General features: G+C 52.7%; 1 protein-coding gene across 10 annotated transcripts in view; it reads left to right on the top strand.

The window, feature by feature from the left end:
* Positions 1–3,453: 3,453 nt before the first annotated feature.
* Positions 3,454–13,577, top strand: part of RASSF2 (Ras association domain family member 2) — a 40,821-nt gene continuing 30,697 nt past the window's right edge. For 2 of the 10 annotated variants that reach the window (XM_008974799.5, XM_008974802.6), the window contains exons 1-2: positions 3,457–3,691; positions 4,844–4,918. The gene's annotated coding sequence lies outside the window, so the exon portion shown is untranslated. Of the gene's footprint in view, positions 3,934–4,843; positions 4,919–5,388; positions 5,665–13,577 lie in introns of all 10 variants that reach the window. The other 8 variants (XM_055105067.2, XM_008974800.5, XM_034947578.3 and 5 more) reach the window with 7 other exon arrangements.

Genomic DNA, 13,577 nt, shown 5'->3' with positions numbered 1-13,577 from the left:
ATCCACTGGGAACTGAGGAGTGGGCTTTGGGCCTCCCGGTTCTCTGCATAGCCTCCTTTTCCCAAGCCACACAGGAGAACTCTGATCTGCCTCTCCAGCTGTTATAGGGGGAGACAAAGAAATGTAGAAGCTCCTTTTCTTTCTCTGGCCATGCTTGTCATTCCCACTACTGTTTTGCTAAGGAAAAAAGGAACTTAGCTTTGAGACTCCAAACTCATCAGTGGCCTCCTTGTTCTGTAAACCTGTGCTGTCCCAATCTGGTAGCCTGTGGCTATTGAACACTTGCAACATGGCAAATGCCCCTGAGGAACTGAATTTTTTTTTTTTTTTTTTTTTTTTTGAGACGGAGTCTCGCTCTGTCACCCAGGCTAGAGTGCAGTGGTGCGATCTCGGCTCACTGCCAGCTCCGCTTCCCGGGTTCATGCCATTCTCCTGCCTCAGACTCCCGAGTAGCTGGGACTACAGGTGCCCGCCACCACGCCCGGCTAATTTTTTGTATTTTTAGTAGAGACGGGGTTTCACCGTGTTAGCCAGGATGGTCTCTATCTCCTGACCTTGTGATCCACCCACCTCGGCCTTCCAAAGTGCTGGGATTACAGGCGTGAGCCACCACGCCCGGCCGGAACTGAATTTTAAGTTTATTTATTCATAATTAATTAAAATGAAAATGTATATGCCGATCCTCGATTCAGTTATTGGGCAACATTTAAGTATGTTTGAAACAACTTGGGCATGTGAATCTACTTTTTCAACTAGAAGTTTTACAAAATCTGAATTCAGATCAAGTAGTTTTGTTGAAATTTTAATGTCCAAATTGAGATGTCCTCAAGCAAAAAACACGCTAGATTTCAGCCTTAGTATGAAACTAGAATGTGAAATGTCTCATGGATAATTTCTTTATATTAATTACACATTGAAATGATAGTATTTGTAATATATTGAGTTAAATAAAAATCTATTACTAAAATTAATCTCACCTGTTTCTTTTTACCATTTTTAATGTGGGTGCTAGAAAGTTTAAAATTGCACCTGTGGCTTGAGTTGTATTTCTTTTGTATTTTTAGTGGAGGTGGGGTTTCACCACGTTGGCCAGGCTGGCCTCAAACTCCTGACCTCAGGTTGTCTGCCCGCCTTGGCCTCCCAAAGTGCTGGGATTACAGGCATGAGCCACTGTGCCCAGCCACAAGTTGTGTTTCTATTGGAGAATTTTAGACAATTCTAGACAATGCTCACCTGTTGCTTCCTGGGCCATGAGCCTCTTGGTCTGGCCTCTGGTGGTAGAAGCCTATAAGAAAACACGGTCTGGCCAGGTGCAGTGGCTCACGCCTGTAATCCCAACACTTTAGGAGGCCGAGGTGGGTGGATCACAAAGTCAGGAGTTCGGGGCCAGCCTGGCTAACATGGTGAAACCCTATCTCTAAAAAAAAATACAAAAAATTAGCAGGGCATGGTGGCACATGCCTGTAATCCCAGCTACTCAGGAGGCTGAGGCAGGAGAATCTTGAACCTGGAGGTGGAGGTTGTGGTGAGCCAAGATTGCACCATTGCACCCCAGCCTGGGCAACAAAAGCAAAACTCCATCTTAAAAAAAAAAAAGAAAATATGATTTAAGGGTAGACTTTAATTATTAGTTTAATATATGCAAAATATTATCCCTGTTCAGATGTGTTGCTATATTCTGCCTTGAAGGATGAAGGATGAAGGGCTATTCCTTTCTCACCTGTGGCTTTGGTATGGGGAAATTGATGGATGGAAAAATTTTTTCTGGTGACTTGCCTGAATGAATGAATGAATCAATCAATCAATTTATTCACCAAGATGGAGAATCTAAGTAGAGAGAAATGTGTTCGGGGCTTGGCAAGATGGCTTGTGCTTGTAATCCCAGCACTTTGGAAGGCTGAGGGGGAGGATTGCTTGAGGCCAGGAGTTTAAGACTAGCCTGGACAGCATAGTGAGACCCCATCTCTACAAAAGATACAAAAATTAGCTGGCCGTAGTGGCACATGGCTGTAGTCCCAGCTACTCGGGAGGCTGAGGCAGGAGGATCTCTTGAGCCCAGGAGATTGAGGCTGCAGTGAGCTATGATCATGCCACTGCACTCCAGCCTGGGTGACAGAGTGAGACCCCATCTCAAAATTACAAAACAAAACAAGAACAAAAACAAAAGTAATGGGTTTAGTTTTAAATAGGGCCTAGGTTCAGGATTTCTGGCAGCCCAGTTTGGACAACCTGAGCTCATCCCTAGCCCCACCGTCACAGGAGGGTGAGCTGCTCTTTTGGGAGATTAGATTAGAGAATAAGGGATTCTAGCAGCATCTGGCTGCTTTCCTGAGCAGCAGAGCTCCAAGCCCCGGAGATAGAAGTCATGGCCACCTTTCACCAAGTGTCTGGGGTGCAGGGAGGGCCAGTCTGTGATGAAGGAGAAGAAAGAACCCCTCAGGGAAGACTTTCTGGGTTACGGGAAGCCCTTTAGGCTCTGGATTTGCCTCTTATACTGAGCTCTCCATGCAGTTCTGACACTGAGATCAGATGAGATTATCGAGAAACCACTGCGTCTGCAAATGCATTCCCCCAAGGTTATTTCTATTACCTGCAAAGGAAAGAAGCTTAACACATAGAGTAGTGGGTCCATATGGGGAAACTTAATGGGAGAACTTTAACTTATTTAATTTATAGTGTTTATAGCCCAAGAAGAAAGAACCAGAACATATATACATATTTTTTCTACAAATAAAGCTGATCAGTGGCCTCCTTTTTCAGGGTAGCTGACACAGTTCTCAGCACCACCCTACAGCTGCATTTTGGGTTCAACAGACTTTTGTGGCTGGCCTGGGAAGCAGATCACCATTTATAACATTGTTTCTAAGGGAGACACATTCCAAGATCCAAAGAATGAATTTAGTAAAGAATGCTTGGCTTCCAGGCTGGATGAGCTGGTCTGGCTGTACCTTGGGGGTTGGCCTGAGGCTCCCTTCCCCTTTGGTCCGCAGACACTGCAGGGTTGGGGATAGGCACGTGAGGGGGAGAACCCTGAGTAGATAGGGAACCTGCAGCCGGGCTGCTCAAGGGCCTCTGTGTGCTGGGGGCGCCAGGAGGTCCAGGGATACAAAAGGGGGAGGTGAGAAATGGACAAAGAAACTTGGCCTCCTTGGCATTGCTGTCACGTCTGGCCGGCCCGCCAAGTCGAAGGGGCCTGTTTAGCCCCTGTCCGGCTCAAACCCTTTTGGGAATAAGCTGGGATGTTAGAAAAAACAAAATCCCACAACCTCTGCCTGGGGAATCCAGGCCGCTGGAGGTGGGCTTGGTAGGGCAGCGTGACTGTTCCCTGGGAGTGGCTGTCACAGCTCCGGGTGAACCGAGGAGCTTGGGCCAAGTCTCCATCCCTCTTGGAGAGGGCAGCAGCAAGGAGGTGAGGGGAGCCAGCTCATCCTCCCCAACCCTGCACTCCCCCCCACCTCCCCACCCCCAGCCCGGAAGAATCGCTGGCGGCGGGAGCCTGGACGAGCTGGCGGGGAAGGGGACGCAGCCACAGCATTGTCTGGGAGGGAGGGGAGAAGCTCCGCCCCAGAGGGGAGGGGAGAAGAGGAGGGGGCAGGAGACAAGGGGAGGAAGAAAGGCGAAGGCAAGGCGAAGGGGTGGGGAGTGATCTGAAGAGCGAGAGAAAAGAGAGGACAGCGGACGAGCAGATCCGGTAGGGGCTGAAAAAGGCCAAGGGGCTGGAGGGAGGGAGAGGAAGGAGGAGGGGAGCGAGGAGGGCGGGGCGCCCGGTCCCCAATCGCGCGGCCACCGCCTGCCCAGCCTGGCTGGATTTGAGCCCGGCCCGCCGATCGCTGGCCGAGGCGCAGCTGAAGCAGCCCCCCAGCCGCGGCGCCCCCACTTTCCAACTCCACGGTTCCTGCGGCGCGGGCGCGATGCAGCTGGCCCGGGGTGCAGGCAAGGCGCGGGGCGCGGGGCGCGGGGCACTGGGAGCGAGGCACTGGCGCGGGATGCCGGGCGCAAGGTGCAGGGCGCGGGCCGTTCTCTTTCCGCGTCCCCCCACCTCGCCAAAGTTTTTCCACGATGGTCCCTACCCCGGCTGGGTCAGCCCCTTAATCCTCGCCTGTCTCTTGTCTCCTCTTTCCTCCCCGAGCCGCGGGGCTCCCGGGGCGCGCGGACCCCCGCCAGGGGCCGTGTAGGCGCGGAGCCCCAGCCGGCCTGCCTTGGGTCCGAAGAAAGTTGTGGCTTGGAGCTAGTCCTCCTTCTAGGACCCCTGGGGGCGTCCTTCCTTCTTTTTGAGCCCGCGATGGGAAGGCGCTCCCACCCCATCCCCGGGGTCTCTGAGACTTCCTGGCGAGGTGGGGCGGCGTGGCAGGTGCAGGGCTGGGGAGGGCCTGACAGCCCTGGAGAGTGCCCGACCCCAATCCGCCGCCGTCTTCTAGGCGGATTCCCCAGAGGCAGGTCCTAGTCCCCGGCGCGGGGAGGCGGCGCGCTTCAGAAGGGCGCAGGGTGCGCGGGGGCCGTTGGCCCTCCGGGCACTTCCCCTTTGCGGTCTCCCCGCCCTCCTTCGGAGCTGGTGCCTGAGGTCGCTGGGACCTCTGCCTGGCGTCTTCTCTCGCCCCGAGCGAGGCAGGTGCCGTGGGCGGCCCCGGCGACTTCTGCATTTCGAGCGCTTACTTTGCATTCAGCTCTAAGTCGGAGAGCTCTGGGGACAGCCGAGAGTGCCAGTGGCCTCATAGGGAGACTGAGGGTTCTGTTTCACCTCGGGCGCTGCGTGGGTCTGGGCTGTCCACAGCACCTCTGCGCCTCAGTGACGGGAGAAGCCAAGCGCGAGGCCTCTCAGCGCTGCGTGCACTCTATTTCCCAGGTATCTGGAATCCCGGCGCCTAGAACGTGTTTTTCGGGAGAGCAAAGGCTGTGTCTACGGCAGGCTGGGGATATAGTAAGTACCTTGTAAATGATGAATGAATGTATGAACCAATCAGCTGACAAACAACAATTTGTCCTGGAGGGGGACCCAGTTCCTGCCACAGTTGATCTTAGTACAATGGGAGGAAAGAATTAGAAACAATGATTCTTTTAAACAGCCGGGAAGACAGAGCCAGGGGCCTTCTTTCAGGAACATCTGGATGAGGAATCTGCAGCTAGGCTTATTTTACTAATAAATCCACATTTACTTACTAGGCACTTTTTCTGCAGGTGGTCTGAAGAATTAAAGAAACCTCGCATGGCAAAGATATATCGGATTGTTTGAGGAGAGTTAATTTTCAAAAAACCCAAAACACTTGTGTTCAAATATAGTGTCCCAGGGACACAGTGTGACATCTACCTGGGTGGTGGCCATTTGGGATCAGAGACCCTTGCGTGGGGGCTTTGAGGGTGGGCAGTAGCTGTGTTTTCTCCTCTGGACAGGTCAGCCTGATGCCTAGGGGCTGTGGCAGTCCAGCAGGCCTCACAGGGGTGGAAGAGGGCCTCAAATGATGGCTGAGCTTGGAGAGGGCAGTAGTTTTGGAAAGAGCGGGTGTTCTTGCCCTGGGAGAAGATGGAGGCATAGCGTGCAGCCTGCCTGGGCACGTGGAGTGTGGACTGGTACAGCTTGGGTTCCCTGTGCTGGGGAGGCTGGAAGGTGAGTTCCGCTCCTCCTTCAGCAGATGGAGGAGCAGAGGTGGAATATCAGGGAGACATATGGTAAGTGTTGGGGTGCAGCCTAGACATATCCCAAGTGCTCCACTCCCCTCATTTTTATTCTGTTGAAATTGGGTTGGAATGATGATGGCCCCTTTGAGGAGCCAGGCTGAGAGGAGACCAGGGATCTGAGGTCCCTTTTCGTGCCTTCCTCCAGGGGAAGAGGACTGTGTGCCCTCCATATTGGCCAACTGGGGCTGCGCCCACATCTGCTGTATCTCCAGCCACATCATCCCCACTTTCCTGAGCGTGGCCTCACTCTGTCCCTAGTGCTCCACGGCCCACCTCTCTCCATCTCCACATGGCTTCTGTTTGGAGGTTCAGGTCTTCTCGCCAGTTTGTGCCATCTTAGGAGTCCAGTTGGTGTGGCGGACAACCCTACACCTTGTTTTCAATCCTTTGGATGCTCTGACCCACCTGAGACATCCCAGTTACTATTGGTTTTGCTTTGACTTCTTGGTCTATTTCCTGGTGCCCCGGAGCCAGGCTTCGTGTCTGCGTTCCCTACGTGAGCTGCTTAGGAATGGCTGAGCGAGTCAGCTGGAGAAGTGCCCAGGGTGTGCATCTGCTGCCTCAGAGGGCTGGACGACGCTGCTTGCCAGAGAGGAGACCTGTCATCAAAGCACAAAAGAACACGGGCCTGATTATTACTTTCAGTCATCTTTAGGATATTTTGGCAGGAAGTGTCCTTACTGAGTGGGAGGTGGGGGCAGAAAGGCAGGGTCAGGTTGCCAGAGAGTCTCACGGAGAGGCTGGGAGATGGACTGAGTGACCCCAAGAGTAGTCCCAGGACTCATCTCCTCCTCTCTTCCAGAGCGAGAAACAGGGCAGGTCTCAGCAGTGTGCTTGGAATGGAACAAGATGTTTAGCCTCTATCTTCAATCTATAGTAGCTGAGAACTGCCACAGCTGGGTTTATAAAGCAAGGGGTAGAAATTCCCTCCTGCTACCTCCCTAATACTCTTCACAACATGGTCCAGTTGTTTACTGTAATGACACACTGTCCTATTTAAACACTTCCCTGTCTCCAAGAAGAAGTTTTATTTTTTATTTATATTTATTATTATTATTATTTTTTGACATAGGGTCTCTCTCTGTCGCCCAGGCTGGAGTGCAGTGGTGCAATCATGGCTCATGCAGCCTCAACCTCCTGGGCCCAAGCGATCCTCCCACCTCAGCCTCTTGAGGAGCTGAGACCCCAGGCATATGCCACCACACCCAGCTACATTTTTATTTTTATTTTTTTTATAGAGATGAAGTCTCGCTATGTTATCCAGGCTGGTCTCAAACACCTGGCCTCAAGCCATCCTCCTGCCTCAGCCTCCCAAAGTGCTAGGATTATAGGTGTGAGCCACGTGCCTGGCCCAGAAGAATGTATAAATGTCCTCAAGGTGGAATGAGCTCCCACAGGTCTCACGGCTGGTTTCATTTATTTGGCCTGCTTGTTGGTTACTGTGGACCACATGGCCGTGTGAGGTGGGGGTTGGTGAATGGGGCAGGAGGCACCAGGGAAGGAGGGTGGCACACCCTCTGACTTGGGCTGTGCAGCCAGTGGGTCATTTTTTATCATTTCTGGGATGGCAGACTCTAAAGTCTGTCATCACAGGTTGATGCTGCTGTTTGCGGTGACAGCTTGGGGCTGGGGAACTGCTGCTGCTCAAGGCAGCTGTGGCGGAACCAGAGAGGGGCCCTCTCATCCATTCCTGTGGAACGGGCAAAATGACTTCCAAGGCCCTTTCCTGTTCCTTCAATTGGTGAAAATTGGCAGAGAAATACCTGTGCTTTCTTTGAACATGTCGACCCAAAGTGATTTGGCAAAGTAGATTTCCTTCATCAGCACGGTGCTTTAACCGTAGTTGGCATTCAGTGAAGTGTGATTAACTGCTCATTTTTATAAATGTCATGAAAGAGTATTGGATTTGGAGTTTGAATTGCATCTTACCATTTCCTAGCTGTGGGCTACTGAATAATGTAATAGATGCTGTCAGTCTCCTGCCCATGTTCCACTGGTCTCAACCAATGACTGATGGGAGAAGGTGTGCAAATACTCCAGCTTCCTCGCCTCTCTTTTGAGATAAGTTTGGGGCATGTTCTGTGCTGTCTCTAAGAATTCCCTTGCAGGACCGAATCTCAATTGCTCATAGTGTTAGCTTGCTCACTTCCTCATCTCCAGTACATTTCAAGTACAAAGGGAGTGTACTTTGTACTTTGTACACTCCCTTTGTACTTGAACTTGAATTCTTGTTTCACGATCTACTTTTGGGTGAAACCAACCTAAGACAGGCTTTAACTTATAGTTAAAAGTCATTAAGAGTCTCAGTTTCAGGCTGGGCGCAGTGGCTCATGCCTGTAATCCCAGCACTTTGGGAGGCCGAGGTGGGTGGATCACCTGAGGTCAGGAGTTCAAGACCAGCCTGACCAACATGGTGAAACCCCGTCTCTACTGAAAATATGAAAATTATCCGGGCATGGTGGCGGGCGCCTGTAATCCCACCTACTCAGGAGCCTGAGGCAGGAGAATCGTTTGAACCTGGAAGGCGGAGGTTGCAGTGAGCTGAGATCTCGCCATTGCGCTCCAGCCTTGGCAACAAGAACAAAACTTCCTCTCAAAAAAAAAAAAAAAGAAAAAAGAAAAGACTCAGTTTCCGCAACTGTAAGATGGGAATTATAATAAGTATCTCACAGCAATATTGTGAGGGTCAAATGGGCTATCATGTGCTCAACCTGGCACATAGCAAGCATGTAGAAAACCATTTGCTGGCTAGAAGCAGGCTATGATGGATTTCAGAGTGTGTATTATGGTGGAACATAGAGAGTTACAGTGCTTTGGAGAGAGACTGCTCTTAGGTTAGGTGAGGAAACTGAGGTCACCTGCACATGGTTTGTATTACTAGGTTGTGACCAGCGACGTGCTGGTGAATATTTAACACCCGGCTCTTGGTAGGGGCTTTGGGGGAAGCCCTGCTTTGTGGTGTTCTCCAGTTTATATGATATAAATAAATATTCCCACTATGGCTGACTTCACTCTACCAACCTGGTGTCAGTGAACACTCAGTTGGGAAGAGTTGTGTGCCATTGGCACTTGAGAGCCAGTAGGATCTGGCCCCAGCACACATCTGGCCATGACTAAGTCAGCATGTGACCCCAGTGATTTTAATTTCCAATTCTGTACATGGGGAGGGGAGGATAAGATTTGTATTAGGCATCCAAGTCATGGGATATGTTCAAGCGCTGCCCCAAACCGGTTGAACCTCACCTGCATGTGAGACACTTCTGGGGTGCATTTAGTGATTATAATTATTATTGTTTTTTTTTTTTTTGAGTTGGAGTCTCACTCTGTTGCCTAGGCTGGAATGCAGTGGCACGATCTTGGCTCACTACAACCTCTACCTCCCAAGTTCAAGCGATTCTCCTGCCTCAGCCTCCCAAGTAGCTGGGACTACAGGTGCACGCCACCACACTCAGCTAATTTTTTATTTTTTGTAGAGACAAGGTTTTGCCATGTTGCCCAAGCTGGTCTTGAACTCCTGCATGCAAGCCATCCTCCCGTCTCGGCCTCCCAAATTGCTGGGATTACAGGTGTGAGCCATGGAACCTGACCTATATTTTAAAAATAAAACAAAAAATGTTTATTTTACTTCTGTAATAGAAAGGAAAGGAAAGCCCTGGGAGACAGTTGTGGTATTTGGCCCCTGGTGGTTCCATCTCAGGCTGGGTCATGTGGTCCTGACTATCCTTCCTGGCCTGGGCAGTGTCAGGGTGCTGCCTCCATCTCAGCCTCACAGGACAAAAGTGGCCAGGGTGCAGACGTGCAGCACCACTGGCTTGGGAGCTGACCACAGCATGGCTTGCCAGCTGCTGGCAGCTGGCCCTTGGGGCCCAGACCCCCTGCTGCTGAATCTCAGGGTTTTCTGTGTGGTGATGAGTTTGGAAAGGTGGGCTCACGATTCGCCATGACTTTGAGGGAGCAGCTGCCATGCAGAGAGAGAGATTCAAACCAGGTAGAAGTGGAGTTGTGTGGACACTAGCTTCCTTGAAGCTCGAGAAGGAGGGTCTCTGCCTTTCTATTTCAAGCATCCTTTGTGTGTGCCAAACGCTTGCCCTGCTAAATACCCATCCCAGTGGCTGTAGGGCTGGTTGTTGAATGTTTTGTCCATAGTGTGGCATGGGGTGCAGGGGGGACTTTAACTGGTGGAGTCCACGAGGCCTCAGGTACTCTGGGGAGATGGGTGGTAGCCTCAGATAATCAGTGCCCCTTCCTAAAGTGCCATGTAGGGTCTCACAGCTAATCACACAGACATTTAGGGCAAGGATGGCTCTTTTGTGTCCAGTCGGGGCCACGGTGCCACGGGGTTGGGGGGCTGGTGAGGCAGAGTTTGCCCGCAGGTCAGCTCAGGAAGCTGCGGGACCCAGAACAGGGAAACCAGGTCACGTGACTCTATTCAGGGGTCACGGGAGTGGGTCAGGTGGCTTTTCTCTGGGACATTTGCTCTGAGGCAAATGCTGTGAGTTCCTTGTTAGGTGAGTTCCCCGAAGCGCCCGCGGCTCCTCCAGTGAGCTGGTAAGAGCGTGAGTCTGGGAGGGCGCTCAGGGTCTCTTCACCTGGCCCTGCCCAGTGGGTGGCTACCTTATTAATCTTAGGCAGTCGTCGGGGTGTACGGAGGTTTGATAGAGCCGCCTCTGCGGGCCACGTGGAGGAGCAGTTCTGCTTTTCATGGGGCTGACTTTCCTTTAGGGTTGGTCAGCTGTGCCCAGGGCAGACAGAGGAGGGTGTGAATGTGCTACTGTGGCAAACTTCCCCTGGAAACGGTCTGGAAACCCCCCGATGTGCCATTTCTCCTGGCACTAGGAGGGGTCTGAGATCTGCAGTGAGCGGGGAATTTCCCCGCACATGTTGTTGGATGCGTTAACTCAAGGTTAAAGGAGGGTGGAGGGTGGATGTCAGATATGCTGCAATGACTGCCCCCTGCCGACCACCCTGGAGGGCTCTGGACACACCCAGCACTTCCTTTGCTCTTCCCACTCACTGCTTTTCAAGTCCAAGGAACCTGCCGGGGTCTGGGGGTGGAGGAAGCCAGCGATCCTAGCTTTTGGGTTTTCAGTCCTGTCCCCAGGTGGCGAGTAGAGGAAACCCCAAGATCTCTGCACACACAGCTCAGAGTCTCAGCCTATAGCACCAAAAAAGGAAGAATGCTGGGGTTCCCTTGAGGAAGGGGATGTGAAGTCAGAGATGAGTCTGAGTGGCCTGTGACTTGGAAACCACTCAGTAAACAGGAAGTGTCGATACCAAAGAAATCTGAGCTTGTAGGAAACAGGGGACCCGGAGGCAGCCCCTCCTTACCTGCCTGGATCTGTCTGTCTCTGTCTCTGCAGAGCTGGGAGACGAACCCTCAGATGGGCCATCGGGAGCACTTGGGGACACAGGCCTCAGGCCCTCCCTGCAGGGTGGCCTCCCTTATATCCTGTAGTTATTGGACAGGAGGAAAGCTTACCTTGCTCTTCCCCAGGTAGGACATTAAAACTACCCTATAAACTGGCTCAGCTTTGAGAAATGCAGGTCAGGGAGTGTCTTGTCTTATTTGCTTTATTGGGGCCAGTGTTGTCTCCACCAACTTTCCACTCTCCCCTTGGGTCCTACAGTCACATGGAATTTCTCACTTGGTTGAACTGGAGCCCACGAGGGACTATGTCTTGGCTGGTTAGCATTCTAGGTCTTTAGTTTCTCTGAGCCAGAGTCTAATTCTACACATACCAAGCACACACACCATACATGTGGATACACACACATACACAGCCATACACACCACCCCCAACCATACCCTCCACACACACACACACACGCCACACACTGGACTCTCACTCACACACCGGGAGCTATGCTCACACCCACGCACACACAGCTGCTTTTTTCTGGAGTCTGTGCTTCCTTTATGCTTCCCTTTTTGTCCCGCTCCAGTGCCCTGGCTCTCTGATCAGAGGCTAAGCGCTCTGAATTTCCTTCTGCAACATCCATCCTAAAGGTCAGGCACTTGTGGATGCCGGTGGGGCTTCCCTGTAAACATGTGGCTGCTCCTCCGGCCTGCGAGGCCATTGTCTGGGTGGGCCCAGCGGTGGCCTTCTGGGTCACTCACCTGGCCACACCCCCACTGGCGTGGAGCTGGAGGCAGGCCTTTCCGGCAGGAGTCCCAGGACCGCTTCCTCCCATCTTCCGCAGTCGCGTCCGGGAACCCAGGCCTGTGCAGACAGCTTGGGCAGGGAGGGCTGGGCCGGGCTGGGCCACAGTTGGTGGCGGAAGAGTGGCGGCTTCGTAGGCTGACATGCTTGAAGAAACCCCAGCACGGCCCTTGCTGCATTTCAGTTCCTCCTGTGTCGGTGGGCCAGGCAGGGGCAGCTCTGGGGATGGGAGTGCGGTAGCTTGCCAGGAAGGGCCTGTGCCTGTCAGTTACCAAGCATCGGGGCTTTTCTGGGAATGGGGTGGGGATGGTCTGTGGGGCCTGTGAGTGGGAGGGGTAGTTCATTGTCCCCTCAGTGTCCCACCCAGTGTGTGATAAGGGACTGAGAGTCAGTGGCTCTGTGACTGCAAGTGCCCATGTCCTGGACCTGCGGCTCTGGGCCTCTCTCCCTGGCCCCTGCAGGGTCTGCTTTTCCCACAGCTTGTCCTCTGGGCTGGTCACTCACTTGCCTCGCATCCCCCGGACCTCCCAGCCTGCTGTGGGCTGGTAACTGGAGCCAGCCTGCACCTGCTACTCGCATAGTGACCCTCTCAGATCCAGCGCTCAGCCAGAGAGCCACAGGAGCACTGGGCTGCATGTCGGCTGTGCCACCTGGGACAAGCCACCTAACCTCTGAGACCTTCTGTTTCCTCACTTGTAAAGTGAAGTCTTCCCCCTGGGGTTCTTGGAGGGACTAAGATAAAGCATCTAGAGCCTGCTACCACCAGCAGCATCAGCAGCAGCCCTGGGCGCTTATTAGAACTGCACCTTCTCAGACCCCACCCCAGAATTACTGAATCAGAAACTGGGGCAAAGGGACCTGCAATCTGTATTTTAACGAGCCCTCGGAGGGATTCCAATACACACTCAAGTGGGAGAACCACTCCTCCAGAATACAGTTGGGTTGGCTGATTTTTGGCTGAAAGCACTTTCGCCCTTATCACCTCAAGAGAAGCTGTAGTCTACAGGGGTTCCGCTTGGCAGCTGCACCGCCCTGGATTTGAGCCTCAGCTCCGCCCCTTCTAGCTGTGTGTCTTTGGGCAAGTGGCATAGCTTCTTTGTGCCTCAACTGTTCAACTGCAAAATGAGGATAATAAAGTTTCTTTCGTAATGAGCTTGGTGTAGGGGTTAAAGGAGTCCAAGCAGTGATGGGGCTTCTGTTCCATAAAGCAGGAAGGCAGAAGGCAGAGTATGCCATTTCCTTCCGAGGCAGCCCACATTTTGCCCATGCCCAGGACAGGCTTGGGTTTGGGAAGCATGATCTGGCATCTCTTGCCATCTCTAGGTCTTGGCAGGGCCCCAGCCTGCAGCTGAGGTCTCCTTCCTCGTGTGGTGCAATGGGGCTGGGGTTTCCTGTTTGCCATCCGCACCGCTTCCTGCCCCACTACAAGGGGGCCGAAGCGCAGAGGGATCACTATCTCCTCTGCCATTGCTTGGTTACAAAGCAGATTCCCTCAGGAGACCCGGCCAGTTGGTCTTTAACACTGTAGTGGAAAGCACTGTGTCCAGCAACTTTCTTCTCCAACCCAGGAGATCCAGGTTGTCCTCAGAGGGAGGGGCAGGGCTCAGAGAAGAGGTGTGCACAGGCCCCAAAAGGGGAAGCTACAGGCCTCCAGTGAGTGTTTCCTTTGCATCAGACTTGGGGCCTGGGGCTGGGGTTCTGGCTTCTGTGACATGGTGCCCTGGCTTGCAAGAAGGAGCCCTT

Source organism: Pan paniscus, chromosome 21 (assembly GCF_029289425.2).
Source record: "Pan paniscus chromosome 21, NHGRI_mPanPan1-v2.0_pri, whole genome shotgun sequence".
Taxonomy (NCBI): Eukaryota; Metazoa; Chordata; class Mammalia; order Primates; family Hominidae; genus Pan; species Pan paniscus.
The sequence above is the reverse complement of the archived record's forward strand: the minus strand, read 5'-3'. Positions and strand labels throughout refer to the sequence as shown.